The sequence below is a fragment of the Pongo abelii genome, chromosome 8 (genome assembly GCF_028885655.2).
Source record: "Pongo abelii isolate AG06213 chromosome 8, NHGRI_mPonAbe1-v2.0_pri, whole genome shotgun sequence".
Taxonomy (NCBI): Eukaryota; Metazoa; Chordata; class Mammalia; order Primates; family Hominidae; genus Pongo; species Pongo abelii.
In genome coordinates this window covers 45,135,027-45,149,377 of record NC_071993.2, presented here as the reverse complement: position 1 = coordinate 45,149,377, position 14,351 = coordinate 45,135,027, and positions in this window count along the sequence as shown.

Genomic DNA, 14,351 nt, shown 5'->3' with positions numbered 1-14,351 from the left:
AAAAGAAACGTTCAAGTCTGTGAGTTGAATGCACTCATCAAAGAGAAGTTTCTGAGAATGCTTCTGTGTAGTTTTAAGTGAAGATAATTCCTTTTCCAACATAGGCGTCAAAGCGATCCAAGTAAACACTTGCAGATTCTACAAAAGGAGTGTATCCAAATTGCTCTAACAGAGGGAATGTTCAAGTCTGTGAGTTGAATGCAGTAATCACACAGAAGTTTGTGAGAATGCTTCTGTCTAGTTTTTAGGTGAAGATATTTCCTTTTCCAGCATAGGCGTCAAAGCGCTCCAAATAAACACTTGCAGATTCTACAAAAGGAGTGTTTCCAAACTGCTCTATCAAAAGGAAGGTTCAAGTCTGTGAGCTGAATGCACTAATCACACAGAAGTTTATGAGAATGCTTCTGTCCAGTTTTTAGGTGAAGATATTTCTTTTCCCAGAATAGAACTTAAAGCGTTCCAAATATCCACTTGCAGATTCTACAAAAAGAGTGTTTCAAAACTGTTCTTTCAAAAGAAAGGCTCAAGTCTGTGAGTTGAATGCACTCATCACAAAGAAGTTTCTGAGAATGCTTCTGTGTAGTTGTTATGCGAAGATACTTCCTTTTCCAGGATAGGCCCCAAATCCCTCGAAATAAACACTTGCAGATTCTACAAAAGGAGTGTTTCCAAACTGCTGTATCAAGAGGAACGTTCAAGTCTGTGAATAGAATGCACTCACCACAAAGAAGTTTCTGAGAATGCTTCTGTCTAGTTTTTATGTGAAGATATTTCCTTTTCCCGCATAGGCGTCAAAGCGCTCCAAATAAACAATTGCAGATTCAACTAAAGGAGTGTTTCCAAACTGCTCTATCAAAAGGAAGGTTCAAGTCTGTGAGTTGAATGCACTCATCACAAAAAAGTTTCTGAGAATGCTTCTGTGTAGTTGTTATGTGAAGATACTTCCTTTTCCAACATAGGCCTCAAAGCGCTGGAAACAAACAGTTGCAGATTCTACAAAAGGAGTGTTTCAAAACTGTCCTATCAAAAGAAACGTTCAAGTCTGTGAGTTGAATGCACTCATCACAGAGAAGTTTCTGAGAATTCTTCTGTGTAGTTTTTAGGTGAAGATATTTCATTTCCCAGCACAGGCCTCAGAGCGCTCCAAATATGCATTCGCAGATTCTACAAAAAGAGAGCTTGAAAACTCTTCCACCAAAAAGAGGCTTCAACTCTATGAGTAGAATGCACTCATCACAAAGAAGTTTCTGAGAATGCTTCTGTCTAGTTTTTATGTGAAGATATTTCCTTTTCCAGCATAGGCGTCAAAGCGCTCCAAATAAACACTTGCAGATTCTACTAAAGGAGTGTTTCCAAACTGCTCTATCAAAAGTAACGTTCAAGTCTGTGAGTTGAATGCACTCATCACAGAGAAGTTTCTGAGAATGCTTCTGTGTAGTTTTTAGGTGAAGATATTTCCTTTTCCAGCATAGGCGTCAAAGCGATCCAAATAAACACTTGCAGATTCTACAAAAGGAGTGTATCCAAACTGCTCTATCAGAGGGAATGTTCAAGTCTGTGAGTTGAATGCAGTAATCACACAGAAGTTTGTGAGAATGCTTCTGTCTAGTTTTTAGGTGAAGATATTTCTTTTCCCAGAATAGGCCTTAAAGCGCTCCAAATTTCCACTTGCAGATTCTACAAAAAGAGTGTTTCAAAACTGCTCTTTCAAAAGGAAGGCTCAAGTCTGTGAGTTGAATGCACTCATCACAAAGAAGTTTCTGAGAATGCTTCTGTGTAGTTGTAATGTGAAGATACTTCCTTTTCCAGCATAGGCCTCAAAGCGCTCGAAATAAACACTTGCAGATTCTACGAAAGGAGTGTTTCAAAACTGTCCTATCAAAAGAAACGTTCAAGTCTATGAGTTGAATGCACTCATCACAGAGAAGTTTCTGAGAATGCTTCTGTGTAGTTTTTAGGTGAAGATATTCCCTTTTCCAGCATAGGCGTCAGAGCGATCCAAATAAACACTTGCAGATTCTACAAAAGGAGTGTTTCCAAACTGCTCTATCAAGAGGAATGTTCAAGTCTGTGAGTAGAATGCACTCACCACAAAGAAGTTTCTGAGAATGCTTCTGTCTAGTTTTTATGTGAAGATATTTCCTTTTCCAGCATAGGCGTCAAACTCTCCAAATAAACAATTGCAGATTCTACTAAAGGAGTGTTTCCAAACTGCTCTATCAAAAGGAATGTTCAAGTCTGTGAGTTGAATGCACTAATCACACAGAATTTTGTGAGAATGCTTCTGCCTAGTTTCAGGTGGAGATATTTCTTTTCCCAACATAGGCCTCAAAGCCCTCCAAATATCCACTTGCAGACTCTACAAAAAGAGTGTTTCAAAACTGCTCTTTCAAAAGGATGGCTCAAGTCTGTGAGTTGAATGCACTCATCACAAAGAAGTTTCTGAGAATGCTTCCGTGTAGTTGTTATGTGAAGATACTTCCTTTTCCAGCATAGGCCTCAAAGCGCTCGAAATAAACACTTGCAGATTCTACAAAAGGAGTGTTTCAAAACTGCCATATCAAAAGAAACGTTCAAGTCTGTGAGTTGAATGCACTCATCAAAGAGAAGTTTCTGAGAATGCTTCTGTGTAGTTTTAAGTGAAGATATTTCCTTTTCCAACATAGGCGTCAAAGCGATACAAATAAACACTTGCAGATTCTACAAAAGGAGTGTATCCAAATTGCTCTAAGAGAGGGAATGTTCAAGTCTGTGAGTTGAATGCAGTAATCACACAGAAGTTTGTGAGAATGCTTCTGTCTAGTTTTTAGGTGAAGATATTTCCTTTTCCACCATAGGCGTCAAAGCGCTCCAAATAAACACTTGCAGATTCTACAAAAGGAGTGTTTCCAAACTGCTCTATCAAAAGGAAGGTTCAAGTCTGTGAGCTGAATGCACTAATCACACAGAAGTTTGTGAGAATGCTTCTGTCCAGTTTTTAGGTGAAGATATTTCTTTTCCCAGAATAGAACTTAAAGCTTTCCAAATATCCACTTGCAGATTTTACAAAAAGAGTGTTTCAAAACTGTTCTTTCAAAAGAAAGGCTCAAGTCTGTGAGTTGAATGCACTCATCACAAAGAAGTTTCTGAGAATGCTTCTGTGTAGTTGTTATGTGAAGATACTTCCTTTTCCAGCATAGGCCCCAAAGCGCTCGAAATAAACACTTGCAGATTCTACAAAAGGAGTGTTTCCAAACTGCTGTATCAAGAGGAACGTTCAAGTCTGTGAGTAGAATGCACTCACCACAAAGAAGTTTCTGAGAATGCTTCTGTCTAGTTTTTATGTGAAGATATTTCCTTTTCCCGCATAGGCGTCAAAGCGCTCCAAATAAACAATTGCAGATTCAACTAAAGGAGTGTTTCCAAACTGCTCTATCAAAAGGAAGGTTCAAGTCTGTGAGTTGAATGCACTAATCACACAGAAGTTTGTGAGAATGCTTCTGTCTAGTTTCAGGTGGAGATATTTCTTTTCCCAACATAGGTCTCAAAGCCCTCCAAATATCCACTTGCAGACTCTACAAAAAGAGTGTTTCAAAACTGCTATTTCAAAAGGATGGCTCAAGTCTGTGAGTTGAATGCACTCATCACAAAGAAGTTTCTGAGAATGCTTCTGTGTAGTTGTTATGTGAAGATACTTCCTTTTCCAGCACAGGCCTCAGTGCGGTCGAAATAAACACTTGCAGATCCTACGAAAGGAGTCTTTCAAAACTGTCCTATCAAAATAAACGTTCAAGTCTGTGAGTTGAATGCACTCATCACACAGAAGTTTCTGAGAATGCTTCTGTGTAGTTTTTAGGTGAAGATATTTCATTTCCCAGCACAGGCCTCAGACCGCTCCAAATATGCATTTGCAGATTCTACAAAAAGAGAGCTTGAAAACTCTTCCACCAAAAAGAGGCTTCAACTCTATGAGTAGAATGCACTCATCACAAAGAAGTTTCTGAGAATGCTTCTGTGTAGTTGTTATGTGAAGATACTTCCTTTTCCAGCATAGGCGTCAAAGCGATCCAAATAAACACTTGCAGATTCTACAAAAGGTGTGTATCCAAACTGCTCTATCAGAGGGAATGTTCAAGTCTGTGAGTTGAATGCAGTAATCACACAGAAGTTTGTGAGAATGCTTCTGTCTCGTTTTTAGGTGAAGATATTACATTTCCCAGAATAGGCCTTAAAGCGCTCCAAATTTCCACTTGCAGATTCTACAAAAAGAGTGTTTCAAAACTGCTCTTTCAAAAGGAAGGCTCAAGTCTGTGAGTTGAATGCACTCATCACAAAGAAGTTTCTGAGAATGCTTCTGTGTAGTTGTTATGTGAAGATACTTCCTTTTCCAGCATAGGCTTCAAAGCGCTCGAAATAAACACTTGCAGATTCTACAAAAGGAGTGTTTCAAAACTGTCCTGTCAAAAGAAACGTTCAAGTCTGTGAGTTGAATGCACTCATCACGGAGAAGTTTCTGAGAATGCTTCTGTGTAGTTTTTAGGTGAAGATATTTCCTTTTCCAGCATAGGCGTCAAACCGATCCAAATAAACACTTGCAGATTCTACAAAAGGAGTGTTTCCAAACTGCTGTATCAAGAGGAACGTTCAAGTCTGTGAGTAGAATCCACTCACCAAAAAGAAGTTTCCGAGAATGCTTCTGTCTAGTTTTTATGTGAAGATATTTCCTTTTCCAGCATAGGCGTCAAAGCGCTCCAAATAAACACTTGCAGATTCTACAAAAGGAGTGTTTCCAAACTGCTCTATCAAAGGGAAGGTTCAAGTCTGTGAGTTGAATGCACTAATCACACAGAAGTTTGTGAGAATGCTTCTGTCCAGTTTTTAGGTGAAGATATTTCTTTTCCCAGAATAGGCCTTAAAGCGCTCCAAATATCCACTTGCAGATTCTATAAAAAGAGTGTTTCAAAACTGCTCTTTCAAAAGAAAGGCTCAAGTCTGTGAGTTGAATGCACTCATCACAAAGAAGTTTCTGAGAATGCTTCTGTGTAGTTGTTATGTGAAGATACTTCCTTTTCCAGCATAGGCCTCAAAGCGCTCGAAATAAACACTTGCAGATTCTACAAAAGGAGTGTTTCAAAACTGTCCTATCAAAAGAAACGTTCAAGTCTGTGAGTTGAATGCACTCATCAAAGAGAAGTTTCTGAGAATGCTTCTGTGTAGTTTTAAGTGAAGATATTTCCTTTTCCAACATAGGCGTCAAAGCGATCCAAATAAACACTTGCAGATTCTACAAAAGGAGTGTATCCAAATTGCTCTAACAGAGGGAATGTTCAAGTCTGTGAGTTGAATGCAGTAATCACACAGAAGTTTGTGAGAATGCTTCTGTCTAGTTTTTAGGTGAAGATATTTCCTTTTCCAGCATAGGCGTCAAAGCGCTCCAAATAAACACTTGCAGATTCTACAAAAGGAGTGTTCCCAAACTGCTCTATCAGAGGGAATGTTCAAGTCTGTGAGTTGAATGCAGTAATCACACAGAAGTTTGTGAGAATGCTTCTGTCTAGTTTCAGGTGGAGATATTTCTTTTCCCAGCATAGGCCTCAAAGCCCTCCAAATATCCCCTTGCAGACTCTACAAAAAGAGTGTTTCAAAACTGCTCTTTCAAAAGGATGGCTCAAGTCTGTGAGTTGAATGCACTCATCACAAAGAAGTTTCTGAGAATGCTTCTGTGTCGTTGTTATGTGAAGATACTTCCTTTTCCAGCACAGGTCTCAGTGCGCTCGAAATAAACACTTGCAGATCCTACGAAAGGAGTGTTTCAAAACTGTCCTATCAAAATAAACGTTCAAGTCTGTGAGTTGAATGCACTCATCACACAGAAGTTTCTGAGAATGCTTCTGTGTAGTTTTTAGGTGAAGATATTTCATTTCCCAGCACAGGCCTCAGAGCGCTCCAAATATGCATTTGCAGATTCTACAAAAAGAGAGCTTGAAAACTCTTCCACCAAAAAGAGGCTTCAACTCTATGAGTAGAATGCACTCATCACAAAGAAGTTTCTGAGAATGCTTCTGTCTAGTTTTTATGTGAAGATATTTCCTTTTCCAGCATAGGCGTCACTCCAAATAAACACTTGCAGATTCTACTAAAGGAGTGTTTCCAAACTGCTCTATCAAAAGCAACGTTCAAGTCTGTGAGTTGAATGCACTCATCACAGAGAAGTTTCTGAGAATGCTTCTGTGTAGTTTTTAGGTGAAGATATTTCCTTTTCCAGCATAGGCGTCAAAGCGATCCAAATAAACACTTGCAGATTCTACAAAAGGAGTGTATCCAAACTGCTCTATCAGAGGGAATGTTCAAGTCTGTGAGTTGAATGCAGTAATCACACAGAAGTTTGTGAGAATGCTTCTGTCTAGTTTTTAGGTGAAGATATTTCCTTTTCCAGCATAGGCGTCAAAGCGCTCCAAATAAACACTTGCAGATTCTACAAAAGGGGTGTTTCCAAACTGCTCTATCAGAGGGAATGTTCAAGTCTGTGAGTTGAATGCACTAGTCAGACAGAAGTTTGTGAGAATGCTTCTGTGTAGTTGTTATGTGAAGATACTTCCTTTTCCAGCATAGGCCTCAAAGCGCTCGAAATAAACACTTGCAGATTCTACGAAAGGAGTGTTTCAAAACTGTCCTATCAAAAGAAACGTTCAAGTCTGTGAGTTGAATGCACTCATCACAGAGAAGTTTCTGAGAATGCTTCTGTGTAGTTTTTAGGTGAAGATATTTCCTTTTCCAGCATAGGCGTCAAAGCGATCCAAATAAACATTTGCAGATTCTACAAAAGGAGTGTTTCCAAACTGCTCTATCAAGAGGAATGTTCAAGTCTGTGAGTAGAATGCACTCACCACAAAGAAGTTTCTGAGAATGCTTCTGTCTAGTTTTTATGTGAAGATATTTCCTTTTCCAGCATAGGCGTCAAAGAGATCCAAATAAACACTTGCAGATTCTACAAAAGGAGTGTTTCCAAACTGCTCTATCAAAAGGAAGGTTCAAGTCTGTGAGTTGAATGCACTAATCACACAGAAGTTTGTGAGAATGCCTCTGTCTAGTTTTTAGGTGAAGATATTTCTTTTCCCAGAATAGGCCTTAAAGCGCTCCAAATTTCCACTTGCAGATTCTACAAAAAGAGTGTTTCAAAACTGCTCTTTCAAAAGAAAGACTCAAGTCTGTGAGTTGAATGCACTCATCACAAAGAAGTTTCTGAGAATACTTCTGTGTAGTTGTTATGTGACGATACTTCCTTTTCCAGCATAGGCCTCAAAGCGCTCGAAATAAACACTTGCAGATTCTACAAAAGGAGTGTTTCAAAACTGTCCTGTCAAAAGAAACGTTCAAGTCTGTGAGTTGAATGTAGTAATCACACAGAAGTTTCTGAGAATGCTTCTGTGTAGTTTTTAGGTGAAGATATTTCCTTTTCCAGCATAGGCGTCAAACCGATCCAAATAAACACTTGCAGATTCTACAAAAGGAGTGTTTCCAAACAGGTGTATCAAGAGGAACGTTCAAGTCTGTGAGTAGAATCCACTCACCACAAAGAAGTTTCCGAGAATGCTTCTGTCTAGTTTTTATGTGAAGATATTTCCTTTTCCAGCATAGGCGCCAAAGCGCTCCAAATAAACACTTGCAGATTCTACAAAAGGATTGTTTCCAAACTGCTCTATCAAAGGGAAGGTTCAAGTCTGTGAGTTGAATGCACTAATCACACAGAAGTTTGTGAGAATGCTTCTGTCCAGTTTTTAGGTGAAGATATTTCTTTTCCCAGAATAGGCCTTAAAGCGCTCCAAATATCCACTTGCAGATTCTATAAAAAGAGTGTTTCAAAACTGCTCTTTCAAAAGAAAGGCTCAAGTCTGTGAGTTGAATGCACTCATCACAAAGAAGTTTCTGAGAATGCTTCTGTGTAGTTGTTATGTGAAGATTCTTCCTTTTCCAGCATAGGCCTCAAAGCGCTCAAAATAAACACTTGCAGATTCTACAAAAGGAGTGTTTCAAAACTGTCCTATCAAAAGAAACGTTCAAGTCTGTGAGTTGAATGCACTCATCACAGAGAAGTTTCTGAGAATGCTTCTGTGTAGTTTTTAGGTGAAGATATTTCCTTTTCCAGCATAGGCGTCAAAGCGATCCAAATAAACACTTGCAGATTCTACAAAAGGAGTGTATCCAAACTGCTCTATCAGAGGGAATGTTCACGTCTGTTAGTTGAATGCAGTAATCACACAGAAGTTTGTGAGAATGCTTCTGTCTAGTTTTTAGGTGAAGATATTTCCTTTTCCAACATAGGCGTCAAAGCGCTCCAAATAAACACTTGCAGATTCTACAAAAGAAGTGTTTCCAAACTGCTCTATCAAAAGGAAGGTTGAAGTCTGTGAGTTGAATGCACTAATCACACAGAAGTTTGTGAGAATGCTTCTGTCCAGTTTTTAGGTGAAGATATTTCTTTTCCCAGAATAGAACTTAAAGCGTTCCAAATATCCACTTGCAGATTCTACAAAAAGAGTGTTTCAAAACTGTTCTTTCAAAAGAAAGGCTCAAGTCTGTGAGTTGAATGCACTCATCACAAAGAAGTTTCTGAGAATGCTTCTGTGTGGTTGTTATGTGAAGATACTTCCTTTTCCAGCATAGGCCTCAAAGCGCTAGAAACAAACACTTGCAGATTCTACAAAAGGAGTGTTTCAAAACTGTCCTATCAAAAGAAACGTTCAAGTCTGTGAGTTGAATGCACTCATCACACAGAAGTTTCTGAGAATGCTTCTGTGTAGTTTTTAGGTGAAGATATTTCCTTTTCCAGCATAGGCGTCAGAGTGATCCAAATAAACACTTGCAGATTCTACAAAAGGAGTGTATCCAAACTGCTCTATCAGAGGGAATGTTCAAGTCTGTGAGTTGAATGCAGTAATCACACAGAAGTTTGTGAGAATGCTTCTGTCTCGTTTTTAGGTGAAGATATTTCATTTCCCAGAATAGGCCTTAAAGCGCTCCAAATTTCCACTTGCAGATTCTACAAAAAGAGTGTTTCAAAACTACTCTTTCAAAAGGAAGGCTCAAGTCTGTGAGTTGAATGCACTCATCACAAAGAAGTTTCTGAGAATGCTTCTGTGTAGTTGTTATGTGAAGATACTTCCTTTTCCAGCATAGGCCCCAAAGCGCTCGAAATAAACACGTGCAGATTCTACGAAAGGAGTGTTTCAAAACTGTCCTATCAAAAGTAACGTTCAAGTCTGTGAGTTGAATGCACTCATCACAGAGAAGTTTCTGAGAATGCTTCTGTGTAGTTTTTAGGTGAAGATATTCCCTTTTCCAGCGTAGGCGTCTAAGCGCTCCAAATTTCCACTTGCAGATTCTACAAAAGGAGTGTTTCCAAACTGCTCTATCAGAGGGAATGTTCAAGTCTGTGAGTTGAATGCAGTAATCACACAGAAGTTTGTGAGAATGCTTCTGTCTAGTTTTTAGGTGAAGATATTTCTTTTCCCAGAGTAGGACTTAAAGCGCTCCAAATTTCCACTTGCAGATTCTACAAAAAGAGTGTTTCCAAACTGCTCTATCAAAAGGAAGGTTCAAGTCTGTGAGTTGAATGCACTAATCACACAGAAGTTTGTAAGAATGCTTCTGTCCAGTTTTTAGGTGAAGATATTTCTTTTCCCAGAATAGAACTTAAAGCGTTCCAAATATCAACTTGCAGATTCTACAAAAAGAGTGTTTCAAAACTGTTCTTTCAAAAGAAAGACTCAAGTCTCTGTGTTGAATGCACTCATCACAAAGAAGTTTCTGAGAATGCTTCTGTGTAGTTGTTATGTGAAGATACTTCCTTTTCCAGCATAGGCCCCAAAGCGCTCGAAATAAACACTTGCAGATTCTACAAAAGGAGTGTTTCCTAACTGCTGTATCAAGAGGAACGTTCAAGTCTGTGAGTAGAATGCACTCACCACAAAGAAGTTTCTGAGAATGCTTCTGTCTAGTTTTTATGTGAAGATATTTCCTTTTCCCGCATAGGCGTCAAAGCGCTCCAAATAAACAATTGCAAATTCTACTAAAGGAGTGTTTCCAAACTGCTCTATCAAAAGGAAGGTTCAAGTCTGTGAGTAGAATGCACTCACCACAAAGAAGTTTGTGAGAATGCTTCTGTCTAGTTTTTATGTGAAGATATTTCCTTTTCTAGCATAGGCGTCAAATCGCTCCAAATAAACACTTGCAGATTCTACAAAAGGGGTGTTTCCAAACTGCTCTATCAGAGGGAATGTTCAAGTCTGAGAGTTGAATGCTGTAGTCAGACATAAGTTTGTGAGAATGCTTCTGTATAGTTTTTATGTGAAGATATTTCCTTTTCCAGCATAGGTCTCAAAGTGATGCAAATAAAAACTTGCAGATTCTACAAAAGGAGTGTTTCCAAACTGCTCTATCAGAGGGAATGTTCAAGTCTGTGAGTTGAATGCAGTAATCACACAGAAGTTTGTGAGAATGCTTCTGTCTAGTTTCAGGTGGAGATATTTCTTTTCCCAGCATAGGCCTCAAAGCCCTCCAAATATCCACTTGCAGACTCTACAAAAAGAGTGTTTCAAAACTGCTCTTTCAAAAGAAAGGCTCAAGTCTGTGAGTTGAATGCACTCATCACAAAAAAGTTTCTGAGAATGCTTCTGTGTAGTTGTTATGTGAAGATACTTCCTTTTCGAACATAGGCCTCAAAGCGCTCGAAACAAACACTTGCAGATTCTACAAAAGGAGTGTTTCAAAGCTGTCCTATCAAAAGAAACGTTCAAGTCTGTGAGTTGAATGCACTCATCACAGAGAAGTTTCTGAGAATTCTTCTGTGTAGTTTTTAGGTGAAGATATTTCCTTTTCCAGCATATGCGTCAAAGCGATCCAAATAAACACTTGCAGATTCTACAAAAGGAGTGTTTCCAAACTGCTCTATCAAGAGGAATGTTCAAGTCTGTGAGTAGAATGCACTCACCACAAAGAAGTTTCTGAGAATGCTTCTGTCTAGTTTTTATGTGAAGATATTTCCTTTTCTAGCATAGGCGTCAAAGCGCTCCAAATAAACACTTGCAGATTCTACAAAAGGGGTGTTTCCAAACTGCTCTATCAGAGGGAATGTTCAAGTCTGTGAGTTGAATGAACTAGTCAGACATAAGTTTGTGAGAATGCTTCTGTGTAGTTTTTATGTGAAGATATTTCCTTTTCCAGCATAGGTCTCAAAGTGATCCAAATAAAATCTTGCAGATTCTACAAAAGGAGGGTTTCCAAACTGCTCTATCAGAGGGAATGTTCAAGTCTGTGAGTTGAATGCAGTAATCACACAGAAGTTTGTGAGAATGCTTCTGTCTAGTTTCAGGTGGAGATATTTCTTTTCCCAGCATAGGCCTCAAAGCCCTCCAAATATCCACTTGCAGACTCTACAAAAAGAGTGTTTCAAAACTGCTCTTTCAAAAGAAAGGCTCAAGTCTGTGAGTTGAATGCACTCATCACAAAGAAGTTTCTGAGAATACTTCTGTGTAGTTTTATGTGAAGATACTTCCTTTTCCAGCATAGGCCTCAAAGTGCTCGAAATAAACACTTGCAGATTCTACAAAAGGAGTGTTTCCAAACAGCTGTATCAAGAGGAACGTTCAAGTCTGTGAGTAGAATCCACTCACCACAAAGAAGTTTCCGAGAATGCTTCTGTCTAGTTTTTATGTGAAGATATTTCCTTTTCCAGCATAGGCGTCAGAGCGCTCCAAATAAACACTTGCAGATTCTACAAAAGGAGGGTTTCCAAACTGCTCTATCAAAGGGAAGGTTCAAGTCTGTGAGTTCAATGCACTAATCACACAGAAGTTTGTGAGAATAGTTCTGTCCAGTTTTTAGGTGAAGATATTTCTTTTCCCAGAATATGCCTTAAAGCGCTCCAAATATCCACTTGCAGATTCTATAAAAAGAGTGTTTCAAAACTGCTCTTTCAAAAGAAAGGCTCAAGTCTGTGAGTTGAATGCACTCATCACAAAGAAGTTTCTGAGAATGCTTCTGTGTAGTTGTTATGTGAAGATACTTCCTTTTCCAGCATAGGCCTCAAAGCGCTCGAAATAAACACTTTCAGATTCTACAAAAGGAGTGTTTCAAAACTGTCCTATCAAAAGAAACGTTCAAGTCTGTGAGTTGAATGCACTCATCACAGAGAAGTTTCTGAGAATGCTTCTGTGTAGTTTTTAGGTGAAGATATTTCCTTTTCCAGCATAGGCGTCAAAGCGATCAAAATAAACACTTGCAGATTCTACAAAAGGAGTGTATCCAAACTGCTCTATCAGAGGGAATGTTCAAGTCTGTTAGTTGAATGCAGTAATCACACAGAAGTTTGTGAGAATGCTTCTGTCTAGTTTTTAGGTGAAGATATTTCATTTTACAGCATAGGCGTCAAAGCGCTCCAAATAAACACTTGCAGATTCTACAAAAGGAGTGTTTCCAAACTGCTTTATCAAAAGGAAGGCCCAAGTCTGTGAGTAGAATGCACTCACCACAAAGAAGTTGATGAGAATGCTTCTGTCTGGTTTTTATGTGAAGATATTTCCTTTTCCCGCATAGGCGTCAAAGCGCTCCAAATAAACAATTGCAAATTCTACTAAAGGAATGTTTCCAAACTGCTCTATCAAAAGGAAGGTTCAAGTCTGTGAGTTGAATGCACTAATCACACAGAAGTTTGTGAGAATGCTTCTGTCTAGCTTTTAGGTGAAGATATTTCTTTTCCCAGAATAGGCCTCAAAGCGCTCCATATATCCACTTGCAGATTCTACAAAAAGAGTGTTTCAAAACTGCTCTTTCAAAAGAAAGGCGCAAGTCTGTGAGTTGAATGCACTCATCACAAAAAAGTTTCTGAGAATGCTTCTGTGTAGTTGTTATGTGAAGATACTTCCTTTTCGAACATAGGCGTCAAAGCGATCCAAATAAACACTTGCAGATTCTACAAAAGGAGTGCTTCCAAACTGCTCTATCAAGAGGAATGTTCAAGTCTGTGAGTAGAATGCACTCACCCCAAAGAAGTTTCTGAGAATGCTTCTGTCTAGTTTTTATGTGAAGATATTTCCTTTTCCAGCATAGTCGTCAAAGCGCTCCAAATAAACACTTGCAGATTCTACAAAAGGTGTGTTTCCAAACTGCTCTATCAGAGGGAATGTTCAAGTCTGTGAGTTGAATGCACTAGTCGGACAGAAGTTTGTGAGAATGCTTCTGTGTAGTTTTTATGTGAAGATATTTCCTTTTCCAGCATAGGTCGCAAAGTGATCCAAATAAACACTTGCAGATTCTACAAAAGGAGTGTTTCCAAACTGCTCTATCAGAGGGAATGTTCAAGTCTGTGAGTTGAATGCAGTAATCACACAGAAGTTTGTGAGAATGCTTCTGTCTAGTTTCAGGGGGAGATATTTCTTTTCCCAGCATAGGCCTCAAAGCCCTCCAAATATCCCCTTGGAGACTCTACAAAAAGAGTGTTTCAAAACTGCTCTTTCAAAAGGATGGCTCAAGTCTGTGAGTTGAATGCACTCATCACAAAGAAGTTTCTGAGAATGCTTCTGTGTAGTTGTTATGTGAAGATACTTCCTTTTCCAGCACAGGCCTCAGTGCGCTCGAAATAAACACTTGCAGATCCTACGAAAGGAGTGTTTCAAAACTGTCCTATCAAAATAAACGTTCAAGTCTGTGAGTTGAATGCACTCATCACACAGAAGTTTCTGAGAATGCTTCTGTGTAGTTTTTAGGTGAAGATATTTCATTTCCCAGCACAGGCCTCAGAGCGCTCCAAATATGCATTCGCAGATTCTACAAAAAGAGAGCTTGAAAACTCTTCCACCAAAAAGAGGCTTCAACTCTATGAGTAGAATGCACTCATCACAAAGAAGTTTCTGAGAATGCTTCTGTCTAGTTTTTATGTGAAGATATTTCCTTTTCCAGCATAGGCGTCAAAGCGCTCCAAATAAACACTTGCAGATTCTACTAAAGGAGTGTTTCCAAACTGCTCTATCAAAAGTAACGTTCAAGTCTGTGAGTTGAATGCACTCATCACAGAGAAGTTTCTGAGAATGCTTCTGTGTAGTTTTTAGGTGAAGATATTTCCTTTTCCAGCATAGGCGTCAAAGCGATCCAAATAAACACTTGCAGATTCTACAAAAGGAGTGTATCCAAACTGCTCTATCAGAGGGAATGTTCAAGTCTGTGAGTTGAATGCAGTAATCACACAGAAGTTTGTGAGAATGCTTCTGTCTAGTTTTTAGGTGAAGATATTTCTTTTCCCAGAATAGGCCTTAAAGCGCTGCAAATTTCCACTTGCAGATTCTACAAAAAGAGTGTTTCAAAACTGCTCTTTCAAA